The sequence below is a fragment of the Aphelocoma coerulescens genome, chromosome 2 (genome assembly GCF_041296385.1).
Source record: "Aphelocoma coerulescens isolate FSJ_1873_10779 chromosome 2, UR_Acoe_1.0, whole genome shotgun sequence".
Classification (NCBI taxonomy): domain Eukaryota; kingdom Metazoa; phylum Chordata; class Aves; order Passeriformes; family Corvidae; genus Aphelocoma; species Aphelocoma coerulescens.
In genome coordinates this window covers 152,913,950-152,928,151 of record NC_091015.1, presented here as the reverse complement: position 1 = coordinate 152,928,151, position 14,202 = coordinate 152,913,950, and positions in this window count along the sequence as shown.

Below are 14,202 nucleotides of genomic sequence, written 5' to 3'. Positions count from 1 at the left end.
ACAAACAGGCTGCTTTTCCTTACACTGAAAGAGTGGGCAAGTGTGACATTTTCTTAGTAAACGACTATTTAGTGCAAGTACTTACTTTGCCCATGCTAGTAGAAAACCCATTGCTACACTGCCCTTGTACTCCACAGAGTACTGAAGACTCCTCACCAAAATAAATCACTACAGTAGAGAAGACAAGGAGATGGATGGTAAAAGTTTAAGGGTTCCTCTCTTCTTTCCTGTGCTCATTAGGTAGACATTTTTTACTTTGTAGTTTTTTCCTTTGCTGCTTCTTTCTCCATCTCAGTCTCTCCTTTGATTCCATTCTGCCCTTTCAGCTCATCACTGATTGCTGCATAATTTACCTCTGTGTGACTAAAAATGCTAGTTTTTATTTGGCCATGAAAGACTCCCAAATATCATCCCTGGCTTTGCCTGTGGAGCCACCAAAACATGTGATGTGGATCAAAGTTGCAGGCTCTCTTTGGTTCCCGGTATTCCTCTTCTCCTTGATACTTTTGTAATAATTAATACTAATTTACTAAGACAAAGTTTTGTGATTGTTCATTAGACACCTGAGGCTGGAACACCTCGACCACTGATGCCCTGGGTAACACCAGAAGGTTGCACAGAAGAACGAGCTGCAGAGGAGGGGCAGGTGCTTTTGTTTTGTGCGACATACTCAAAGCTCATCATCATTTTACATTTAGACATTTTAAAAAAGAATGCAAAAGTTTTATAATAGCAAAGTTCCCAGCTTTATCCACCTTCCCAAAGTGATTTGCCTCTGAAAATTCCGACTCCAAACTCCCAAAAATGTTTATTGCCACTGGGTAGGGAATTAATCTAAGACAAGTAAAGCAGACACATTTCCCCCCCTCCCCTTGCAGAACTAACCTTTGCTACAGCTGGAATAGTAGGATTGGACATATTTTGACATCTGCCTCAGTTTATGACATCAAATTTCTGCAGAGCTTTATGGGACTGTGAAATGGGACAGTTTGGCACAGCAGCCAATTTACCAGCTCTACCTGCTGAGGTGACCTCTGAGAGCAGAACAGGGAGGTGTCTGAGGATGGGAGGGGGTCTGGGGGTTCCCAGGGCACAGCAGGGCAGCACGCACCCAGACGTGCCTGAGGATGCTGAATTTCCCTCATCCTCCTGCTGGGCACCTTCAAATGCCTGTGTTACCCACCCTGACCCCAGAGACTCACCTGCATTGCACAACTCCACCAACAGCAGGCTCTGATTTGTGAAGGGCAGAAGGAATCTGGGGAACGGGAGGAAGGAGGAACAAGTAAGACCTATAGAATCCTGAATACCAAAATCCCCACCACTCTGTAGTATATTTTAAAATTATATGACTCCCTGAGGTCCCACTGAAAGCAAAGCATAAAGGAGAGAAGGAGCTATGGCCAGGTATTACAGATCTGTAGCACTGCTCCACATATACTTTAAGGACATAGTCTTTAAAAATTAATATATTTTGGAACTCTGCTTTAAAATAGATGTCAGCTGTGTTTTCAGCATCTGAAAAACTACTTTTCCTAAAAATCAGACCTCTTGTTTTATGTATCTGAAGTTGTGTGACTGAAACACGTGGAATATCTTGGCCTAGAATGTTTTAAATAACTTCCATAATTAATATGATTTGGAGACTGAATAAAGAAGATAAAACAGAGATATAGCAAATACACTACATGCATCTCAGATTATTATGTCTGAGTTCATACCAATGAATCTTAATGTGTGTGCAAGAAGAAATTACCTGTCCACCTTGTAATGAGAGAAGGCACAAGGCCAACATACTGATTCCTGCTTCTCAATTTGGATTACAGCATTTTAGTGTTTATTTATAAAGCAAAAATTTCTGAAGGGATTACAGAGTTTATTCACTGGGAGGTCTTCAGAACCCCTTGAAATGTAGCTTTCCATAAAACATTCTTGTTGAGGTTTCTAAAACTGGTTTAAACAGAATCAAAAACCAATTTAGATATATACTGAGCTAAAGAGTATCCCTCTTTCCCATTGCACTACTGAGATAACAGGGATGGAATATAACACCTTGATTTTTTTAAATCTTTTCCATACCTTCTCACTTCCACTGACTGGATACCTGCTAGAGTCACAGTCTACCCTTATTTTATTAACCTAAAGAACTGATGTAATTTAGTAAATCAATTTAATGTAGATTATGGGTTTCCTTAAAGATTTCTTGCTTTAAGTATTGATTATTTCCATCCTTCTTTAATTCATAAAGCCTGGGCAGAGCAGAGCACAAGGGAAACAGGTCTGCCAATAATGGCCAAAGGGAAGTTTGCTGGACTATAAGCCTTTACCAAAAATCAGACAGAAATTGACAATCCTCCCTTTACTTTTGTTTGCTTTGCAGTTCCCTCTGGAATTTGCAATTTTCTGGCTGGTTTCTCTTATATATGTATGCCTTCCCTCTTGCTAGTTTAAAGATGGAACTAGTAATTTCCCAGCTCTTCTAATGTACTCCTGCCTTCAAAAAGGCAGGATCTGAACATTCATTGTTCTGCTTAAATTTATTATTATATTAGTATATAGTTATAAAAACATCTTATTTTCTCAAAATGTCATAGCTGCCAGTAGTGGAATGTAAGTGAAATGGATACTGTGACATGAAGATGTAAAGATACATGAAATTACTTCAATCAGCAGAAAGAATTTATTTTTCATATGATGTTCCATTGTTCTGTATTTAATCCAGTCGAGCTTTTTGAGCTAAACACTGAATTCAGAGGTAAGGGTGATGTGTGTGTCTGTGTGTATATACATTTGTTCATGTACATGAATTCATTAGGGCATATTCACTTTAACATCTGCTAGAGGACCATTATTATTCTCTAAATCTGAATAAGTTTTCTCAGCTTCTTTATCCTGTGTCTTGTTATTCTCTTCCACTGAAAAGGAATTTTTCTTTTTTATTATTCCTCCAGACTCCCTGCAGTATATTAATAATATTCTCCAAGTTTGGTGTCTCTAATATTCAAACATTACATAAGACTGAATAGACTGATCTTCCCATCTAAATAATCTTGTTTTAGTTCTTTTTTTTCCATCATAGCTTTTCTAGCTAACAGAATTAGAAACTAATAAAAGCACTCAAAATTATCTATGCAATCATTAATAATATATTCCTTGTCACTAAGTTTTTCAGTTCTCCAAAATGTTTGAGCACATTTCAGTTTAACCTGAAATAATGTAAACAATAATGTGATTAAACTTATATGCAACAGCCTGGGTTTTTTTGGTCAGTGTTTTAAATTACTCTGCCTGGCCTTCTTTGCTGCCTGCCTTTCTGTACTGCCATCTTGGGCAGATCAGCCTGAGCAGTGTGCTCTGGTTTCATCTTTCATTTCCATCAGCTAATTTTGATTTGACTGTGTCATGCAAAGTATTTTCCAGATGGCAAATACAATTTTCTGAGTCAGATGAATATTCGGGGGGAAAAAAAAAGCATGATATATGCCCCAATGAATCCTGCATGTCTGTCTTGTATACTAAAGAATGAAGCTGGAGGCTCTGCAAACTTGAGTGAATGCAGATCTTCATTTGCTGGAACATGGTACAGACTCCCCTTTTTTGACACATCTTGCTTTTGCCAAGAGAATGGTGTAAAGAAAAATGTGTCTGTAAACATGGGCTTTGCCAGACTTCTCACTGTGCACATTCTCAAGTCCTTGTACGCTGGTTCAGGTAAAGATTTTAATGTAATGTTTCCAGGAAAAGAGAGATATGTCCTCAGAATTTAAAGTGTTGTATTACTTAATGAGACTAAAAATGGAATCATTCTAGACTAGGAATACATCTAGTAGATTTAAGAGATTGCTTTTCTAGATTAGTAGAAGTTAGGTTTCCCAAAGATTCACAAGTCAAGGAGTTAAACTTGATAAAAGGTACAAAGCTAGTCTGAGAAAACAACCTTCCTATTTATTTTAATCAGTAAACATTTGGATTTTGTTTTAACCAATATAAATACTAACCTGAGACGAAGAGAAATTTCTTAACCTTGTCCATAATATCCCCATATACTGTAGATAGATTCGTGCTGTTCAGGTATTTTATTGGTGACAATTGTTATCTTTTAATTAAATTTCCTATAATTATATTATTAGTGGAATTAGTCATATTAAGCATATGAATATATTTTTAAAGGCTCAGGGCTTAAAACAAGCTGCTGCATCAATGGATTGTCACCACTCAGACAATATTTGTTTTGATTATGTGGGAAGGAGGGAAGAAGGAGGGGCTTATTATCTGCTAAAAAAAGAAGCCTACATGGGAAAAACTTCACCTGTACTAAAGATTGGATCAAATAAGCTTCATAACATGGATCTGCTTTTGCATCATCTTCATCTGAATAGGAAAGAATCCTAAGGTCCCAAATACTTTATCCATTTGAGAAACAGTGTTCTGCCATGACTTTTACAAGTGTAATGATAGATGCAGTGTCTGCTCAGTCTCTTGAATCTTCCCATATAGCTTCAGTTGTTAAAAAAATCCTTCCCCTTTTGAACTTCAAAATAAAGCAGATATTTTTTTGATGTGCGTTACCCTATCATTTCCATGGTTTGATTTCAGTCATATGTAAGTGTTAAAAGACGTGTCTAAATGGATATGAATTTGATTAAGGTGATTTGGGATGAAAGACTCAATAGAAATGTCAAACATTGTTGCTATTCATTTGCTATTCACTTCATTAGCAGATGAAACTAGCAAAGACTGTCAGAAGTCACCTTCTCATTTAAGACATTTGATTGTTTCCTTACTTGTTTTGGAAAAAAAAGATAACATCACCCTGGTTTAGCTGGAAATTGCATAATTCTGGTTTAAGTTGAAAAAAATTATTTTTTGTTTTACTGGGGACATTAAATAACAGGAGAATATGTGAAACTCCTGTGTCTTTAAAAAAAAAGGAGAAAAAAGGAAAAAATAACATACTTGGTATCATAGTTCATTATATTCCCCTATAACACCAATTATAAATTGTTTATAAGTAGCTGACAGCATCACTCCAATTATTGGTAATTTTCTGTCTTTTTTCAAAATAGCTGGCATTGATTTGTTTCTCAGAAATCTATTTCATCTATTTATGAGCAATTGAAAAATTTCTTAGAATTTCTTTGGCAAGTAATTCCAAATAGAATCTCAGCATGCTACACTACAAAATCGGCTATTTTATTATTGCAGTTATTCTTTTACTAATTTTTTCTTAGTACCTCCAGCATGTTCAGTTCTGACAAATTAAAAAATATAAAGACAGTCAATTTTCTGAAGTATTTCAACCCTGAAGCCAGGCACATAGAAGAGAAATGCAGTGGGAACTCCAGAAGTAAGAATAGCTTCTGGACATGAGGTTTACTTGAGGAGGTAAATGTGAGTGGCAGAAATGGGGTCTAGGATTCAGCTTTTTAAATTGCAATCAGTCATTTTGTGAGTATTGTTAAAGGAACAGGGGAAAATCTTGGCCCTGTTGAAGTCAAAGGCAAAACTTCAATTGATTTCAGTTGAGCTCTTTCTGCTGAAGAATTTAATGGACTCAGAGGGAGAAGGAAAAGTATTGGAGAGACTGCTATGTGGTGGACTTCCCAGCAAAAGGATCAGGGATAAGTTCATCATCTTCTGAAATACATGATTCTGTTTACTAAGTCTGGATTCAGAATACTAGGCTAGGTTGGCCCTTTGATCTGCACTTGTATATAAAATACTATTTGCCTCTACAGCGACTTCTAATTACATTTCCCAAGTCTTATAATCTAGCCGAAACAATAACAGTAAATCACTGTTATTCAGATATTAGGCTTGTATCACAATAGACAGGCAATTCTCCTGAAAGATCTAACACATTATATAGACTGACAAGGATTTGATCAGTGCTTTCATTATGCCTAATGTATTTTCTGCATTTGAAAGAAGGGGTGGTAAGAATCTTTGAAAGATTTGAAACTGCTGAATAGAAGCTCAGAGACATTTTTCCCTTGCCTGCTTTCACTACTTTCTTAATCAATGATTTCCATTTGTCACTGCTAATGGCATTATCCCTGACACCTTCTCCTGTGGTTTTTTTTCTGCTTAAAAGCTTTCACTTCTGTTTCTGTTATTTAGCCTTCATTTTCCTTTCTGCTGACAGTTGACTTTTCATTCATAACTTTTCCTTTTGGTCTTCCTGCTGTATAACTTAGCACCAAGTGTAAGCCCAGTAGTTCTGCAGTTTGGGGATGGCTGGGGAGGGATCTGTCACATTTCAGCCCAACTGTCTCTTTGCTGACAGCTACAGCCCAGTCTTCAGCATTAGAGAAGATGTAACCAGAATCAGGACTTTTTCAAAACTCTGAAAGACCCTGTCTTTCAAACAAGTCCTAAGATTGTCTGCTGATTTTCTGTGTGCTCTACCATGGCTTTGAAATAATCATTGTCATTTTAATTATTTTTTTCTCCTCTGTTTTTATCCTATTAAGTGAAAATTAGTTTGACAGTGTATTTTACTTACATTCCCTGAATGCCAGTTTTTGCTCCTTTGAATTTACCTTTACACTATTTGGGGCTCATCTGTTAGAAATAAAACTCACATTCCTACCTCTACTACAATGACATGCAAAAGTGAAAAAAAACATACTGTTTTCTAATCCAAGGCATTGCAACATAGCCTCATACTTTTACCCTGGTAAGGCTTTCTCTCAACTAAAACATATTTCTTTTAATTCCTGTCACTGATCAATTTATAGGTGATGCAGCTCAATAGCAGCATTTATTACCAAATTCGGTCATATCTTATGCCATAGGATAATTTTGTTTGAAACCGATTTTGTTGTTATGGAGAAGAACAAAGATTATCAGACAGAGCAAGTGAGAACAGCTTTTTACTTAGGGTCAGGAAGTTTCATCAATGATTTTATCAGAATTCTGACTTCTCTTCTTCCATCCCCATCTACTTAGCCTCTGCAAATCCTAAGGTTTGGGTTGGAAACAGCTGTGTTACCGAGGGCTGCAGTGTTGTTCATGTACACTGGGGTCTATTGCCCTCTACTGGATTGAATTTCATACCTGTTTTACTTCCCATTTACTTGGCAGGTCCCTGGAAATGTTGATCAGTCAATTGCTGCACACGTCTGGTAAGTCCCTCTCCTCTTTGTTAAGATTAGGGGAGACCTCTGGTAACTGCCATTGTGTGGTGTTTAGTAGAACATGAACGAATTTCTCCAATCTAAGGTTTCAGATTATCTTGGAGACACTGGTGAACAAAGGCATCAGTGCATGAGGGCGATTGTGCTGAGATTGTGAAGTTCACTGGAGAGTTTTCCAGACACGTTACTGGGAGACAGTGTCTGTTTGGTCGTTTTTGCAAGTAGGAGATCTCACATTGCTTTCCAGACAGATGATACTAATGTAGATTAGAAGTCTTTGAAGTGGTTTTAAGGCAAACCTGTAACTGATCTTCAGTTGCAAAATGGAGATGAGATGTTCTTCTTATGTTGCAGTCACAATCCTGTTATATGGGGATCTCAGGACTCCTTGTGAAGTCCATGTCAGATACCAAGTATTTGAATTTCTCAATTCAGCAGAAAGATTGTGAAAGATTTGTGTTTCTTCTCTACTGATTTAATGGGTGATATTCAGAAGATTTAATATTGCACCAGTTACAAAACTGTTCTGTATCCAGTTGCTTCTCCTTGAGATAATTCCAGGATAAATTGAAGAGGACAGTGTCTGTTAGCTCCAAGTGACTGCACTATGAGCTTAATGAAATAGGAAGAAAGAGGGGGTGAGATTGAAAATATTCATTTGTATATTTCATGTTGTAAAAATATACAAGAATTTTGGGTTCAAATCAAACATTTTTGTGAGGTAGACCTAACCAAACTTGACTGGAGACATCATAGGTTTGTCCTTGAAGTTCATCCTTTCAGAATATCTTTCTCTGTATCCTCTAGTTCATGGCTCTTCTTGCACAGCAAAGATGTTATACAGTAAAATTATATTGATCTTCCTTAGAAAAATCATGGTTATTCTCAGTGTTTTTGTGATGAGTTGACCTTGGCTGTTTGCCAGATATTCACCCAGCTATTCTCTCACTCCCCTCTCTTGGGAGTATGAAGGAGAAAATAAGGTCAAAAACTCTTGGGTTCTGATAAACACATAGAGATCACTTGCCGTTTATCAGGATGGGCCAACCAGGCTTGATTTGGGGAAAATTGATTTCATATATTGTCAATTAAACCAGATTAAGATGGAGGGAAAGAAGACAAATTAAACCAACAACTTCCCCCCAACCCCCACCCCACTTCTTCCTGGGCTCAATGTCAACTCCTTAATTCACAACCACTCTCCCAACTCTCCCATCCTGAGCAGTGCAAGGGGTTGGGAAGTTAGGGGTTTTTAGTCAGTCTGTAAACAGTCCTTTCTCTCCTGCTTCTTCCTTCTCACACTTTTTCCATGCTCCAATATGGGGTCTCCTTAGACTGCAGTTTCTTCAGAAAGTATCACCCTGCTCCAGCATGGGCTCCTCCAGGGGCTGCAGGTGGATCTCTGCTCCACCATGGACCTCCATGGGCTGCAGGGGCACAGCTGCCTCACCATGAGCTGCACCATGGGCTGCAGAGGAAACTCTGCTACAGCACCTGGAGCACCTCCTGCCTCTCCTTTCTCGCTGCTCTGGTCTCTGCAGGGCTGGTTCTCCCTCATTTTTCTTTACTCCTCACATGGCCATGAAGCATTTTACCCTTTCTGGAATTTGTTATACCAGAGTGGCACCACCTTGGCTGCTGTGCTCAGCTGTGTCTTGCAGTTCTCTTGGAGCTGGCTGGACTGGACTGGATCTGGCTCTATCTAGTACAGTGGCCACCCCTTCCATCCACCGCCACCCCTACCAGCTTGCCATGGCACCCAGTATGGCTGTACAGACACCATTAACCGAGTCCCCCTCCGGACGGCAGCAGTGTGAGCTGGGACTACAGTAGGGATTGCAGTAGGGATTACAGCCTGACCTGTGCATTAGGAGCAGGCCCAGGCCACAGCACATCCTCTTGCCAGTCCCAGATCCCATGGGTAGAGCTGCCGTGAGTGACAGGCAGGATGTTCACAGCCTTGGCTGAAGGAAGATCTCAGTTGGCAGCCTCTGAAACAAAGCACACAGCCCACTTCAGTTCACCCAAATGTTTTTGAGAATGGCATTACTCCAGTGATTTCCTTGGAAGTTACTTTAGATGATGATGTGTCACACTGATCCACATTTTCTTTTAATTTAACAGCAGAAATTGACATTTGAAAATGAAAGTTTTAGTCTGGAGTCCACAGTGAATGTCTGCAGGAGCAAATGACTGAATGCTTTCCAGAGTGCTCTAAGAGAAATAATCATATGCCACTTCTGCTCTTATTTTCCTGCTAACAAAATATCTATAGTATTACCTATTTAACAAAGAACTTTGAGGACTAATCCTTGTTTCAGTTAATAGGATTTTCTTCTTTGCAAGTGAAACACTGAGAATATGTTTTGTATGTTTTATTTTTCCAATATAAAATGCAGATACTTTCTGTGAAGCGACTGTCATCCAAGGAAAGTAGAGATGTAGTAGGTAAAAGATACTGGGATACTTAGATAACAACTATGGGAATATTTTGATTTAATTTACACATATGTATGTCTTTAAAAACTATCATACTGAATCACACAGGGAGAGGGGGTTAGGGAATGCTGTGAAAAAAGGGCTTGAGGATCAGTAGTCTGGGGCAGTTGTAGACTCAGAGCTTGGAGGTCCAAGTATGGCATTCTAATCTTCTACATGAGAACAAAGAGCTTGAGCACCTATAGAGATTTGTGTTTGTTTCACGCTTAAGGGATGCATTTTTAGAGTGGGACATCCTGTATTTTATGGTGATGATTGAGAAGGTATAATATGGTCACAGTAACCATACAGGGGGTATCTGGTGACGTGTCATTTTTTAAAACCTGTCCTTTGAGTTAGGTTTTATATAAATAAGGGTTTGGGATGTAAAAGGGGGATCAACTGTATTGATCAGGGTGCAGTTTTTACGGTGCCCTTGTCTGTATTTCTTTGCCATTTCGTATGAGTGTGTTGCCCTCTAGAGGTCGGTCCCCAGGTGAAATCTGCTCACGGGCATTTTCCTTCGGTTCCTGTAGCATGGCTCTGCCTTTGGAGAAAGATGTTCTTCAGTTGCATCACTGTTAGCACTTGCAATTCAATGAATCAGTGAAGTTCACGTCTGTACTCCTGGCTTCTTAACTATGAATATTTTCTTTCAGTCTACTTTCTTAATTTTTTAAATTAAGCCTGGGCATCTACTTTCAGTGGTTGCAAGCCAAACAAACGTACCTCAACACAGAAATCAAAGACAGCTGATGAGACCGGGCCTAAAGACCTCTTCCACAAGGAAAGATGGTGTTTAACTTGGCCCACCAAAACACATTCTTAGAAGAACCAACTCTGCTGTAAAAAGTCAATAGGAACTCCATCTACACTGGATACTTAAACTATGCCGGAGAAGACTTCTTGACACTGGACCTCAGTCATCTCCACTTTTCAGATCAGTAACTGGAAAAACTGCCCCAGTGTCTCACCACCCTCACAGTAGAATTTCTTCATTGTATCTAATCTAAATCTAACCTCTTTCATTTTAAGGCCATATAATGAACATCTGTTACAATTTATTTAAATCTAGTTTGGGGTTGAAAGAAATTGTCTCTCATGGACTGCTATACACCACAGAAATTGGTTTACATGCCATTACGAGTGAATTAACGAAAAAAGCCCCAACTTGTAAGTCCTTCTTCTGGTGTGTTTTTTACTAACACGTTCAGCCCCATACATCTTTCAGTATAGAAATGTTTCTTCCAACTTCAGTCCTGCAAAATTGCTTGTATTCTTCCATTTAATCATAGAATCAAAGAATCATTAATGTTGGAAGGCATCTCTGGAGGACTCTAATCTAACCTTCCTGTTCAAAACAGGAATGATGACAGCAGGTAACTCAGGGTCTTGTCTAGTCTTGTACTGTTAGAAAACAATTATTGGTAGCAAAATTGAAATTTACAAACTGGATTAATTTGACATTAATCTAGTCTAGTACTCTATTTCTCACAGTTACTGCCTGCCTCAAAGGACTTACTAAATGCAAAAACTATTTTTCATATGACAAATCTGTAAACATTAGAGGCTATCTTAAAACATGAATTATGTTTGGTTGGTTGGTTATGAAATAATGTTTACTATCAGTTAATGCCAGATTTTATATTAGTTATGACTGTTTTACTAGTCATCAGTCTTGTTATTAACCTCAGTTTTATCTAAGCTTTATACACAAACACACACACATATATACAGCAAGGTGATCACAGTTTAGTGATCTATAGGAGGAAAATGTACCTCAGAGATTTTTTCTGAACTTACACTTTTCTAGTTTTATGTAATAATCCTGTGGAAGAACTAGAAGGACAGAAGAACAGAAGTCTATTGTTTCTCATACACATTTTTCATTCTTATGTGTAATGTTATGAAATCCCCTTTAACTGTGCAGGCAATACTACATCATTATGTTGACACAATCATCTTTATATATTTCACTGTGACACATATGTCATGTAACCTAAAATATTTAGTTTTCTGATCAGAGCTGCACACAGACTGTGATTTTGCTTTGATGCCCCTTTCTCACATATGGGTGCCTTTGACCTGTGTCAGATGGATGGACAGCTCATTTGCTTGTTGCCTCATTAATTTATTTTTATGGCCAGCGTGCATCACCTTGCATTTATCAGTATTGATTTTCATTTGCCTGTACCCGTGGTTTTTTTGTCTAACTGGAGTTTTTCAGTGTCTACCCCAGTGTCTACTCCAGACTACACAATTATAGGAATATCTTGTTACTCAAAGGTCCTAAACTATCAGAAAAGACAACAGCCTGTTCTGCATTTGTGAGACAGATATCTTCTGAAGTCTATAGGCCACTTATTTGACCATATTAACTGGCATGACATCTCTGAAGTTAATGTAATTTGGCCAAAAAATTTATGCCAGCTGAGTATCTTCTAAGTCTTGTGCAGTGAATAGCACTACTAACACAATTTTAGTGCCTATATTCACATTTTCATTGGTATAAACCTGTTTCCTGTTCAGACTTTTAGAGTAGTATAACTAAAGACAGTTGTTGATGTTCACTGGAAGAAACTGGAGATGTTGGTAGATTGCAAGTGACACATATCAGTTTGACATTTCAGACTGGTTCCATCCAGAAATAATGCTATATTACTGAAGAATTAATGTGAAGTGTGTGATTTTGGCACCAGAAAGATCAATGTATAAGACCAATTAGAGATAAAAGAAGTCACTAAACTTGTTTACACAGCTGGACTTTCAGTCACAGGCTAATCTCTTCCTTTCATGTTCTTCTTCTTTTTTCTTTGCTTTCTTTTCAGGATCTGAAATTTAAAGGCACAGAATAGAATATTTTGAAAGTAATTTGCCATTACATTAGCTTCATTTTCTCCCTGGAGTGTTCAATGTCCTAATGCACCATTATAAAACCCTATGAGTGCTTTTGGCTAGTGGATATGGTAACTACAGACAAGTTATATAGCAAAGCAGTAGATTTCTAGGGGTTTCTATGCCAAAGAGTGACCTGAAGTATTAAATTCAGAGAAAAATTTTCCTGCAAATAATGCTTAGCTACCATCATTCTTTGGACTCTGCAGTATGACTTAGGAAGCCCAGATTCGGTCTCAGCTCTAACTTGAAGATGTTATGCAAAAATGGAACTGCTTCAGCAACAGCTGCTGGGCAAACCACATATTTCACTGCTATGGGGCCAGAGTCTAAGCACCGTTCAAAGCACTAAAACACTTGATTTTAAATCCTTGCTCTAAATACGAAACAAATTTTTAGTATTATGAAATATTCAAAAGTATCATTGACATCTCATCAGACAATCCAGCTGTCAGTAATATGACAAACAGATGCCTTTCCACTAACAATCTCTCTTTAAATTTGATAGAACTCTGAAACAACCTGTATTTTCCAAGGTTCAGCATAAGGTTGGCTCACTGAAGGTTGCCTACCAGATTTCTTAGAAAAAATCTGTGAAGTGGCTGCATGATTTTTATATCTCTGCAGTGCATTAACTGGATAAGCATGTTTTTTCTGTCCTTGCTCTTTTATCTCTGAGGAACAGAGTACTGTCAGAAACAGGGCTCTGGATCAGATTGACCTTCAGTCTAAATCAGCCCAGTCCTGCATCAGCTCCTGACTTTTCACTTTGACAATAAAGAATCAAGGGCTTATTTTGTTCCAGCTTTTTTTTTCCCCATGACCCAAGAGATGGTCCCAAAGATACCAGTGATACTTGAGCACTTATCATTTCAGACAAGAACCATCAGTGTGTCAGAAGCTGGCTAGGCATCATGCAAGTCTTGCATGAGAAAAAAAAGCCAAGGAAAAGGGACAGTATTATTCTGGACCTTTCTATCAGATAAAAAACCCGCACAATAAGCAACTAAACTTCTTTCCTCTGGTAAAGCAAATGTTTTGTGAAGCTGGACCTACATCCTATACTCTCTCGTATATGCTCCAGGAGCAACAGTAGGATTCAGCTTTGAGTAATAAGAGTTTCCCTCATTATCCAAGTAATGTAGACTTCTGTTCAAGTCATGTAGACTGTGTCATTCATAGAGTGACTGTTGGGACATAATTCCTCTGTGCCTACATACCTGTAGTAGTCGAGGGGATGGAGTCCACACAGCAGGCCACAGCTTCTTCTTTATATGGCAGTGGAACCTATGTGAAACTGAGGAGGTGTGACATCTCTGAGATGCTCTAATAAATCTCCTAGCAGTTTTTCCCCACCACTAGCACTCTTATGTCTCCAGAACAAGAAAATTTCATTGATGAATGTATGCTGTAGCACATTAGACTTTAGGCTATTAATACTTCAGCATGCCTTTGAAAGAGGTATTTTTCCTCAGCTGCTTTCCTAAAAAAAATAAGAATAATAAAGAGTCCATATACTACATAAAGATACAGATATCATATTACTGCCCTAGGTGTAGCAACAGGCTCTGGGGCCTCCATATCCACTCCTTGGGGTTTGGTTGCCTGTGCTCAAGGCCAGATCTCACACAAGGCATACCATGGGTGTATGACAACTATGAGGTGCCTTTTTTGGGCCCACTCTGCTCAA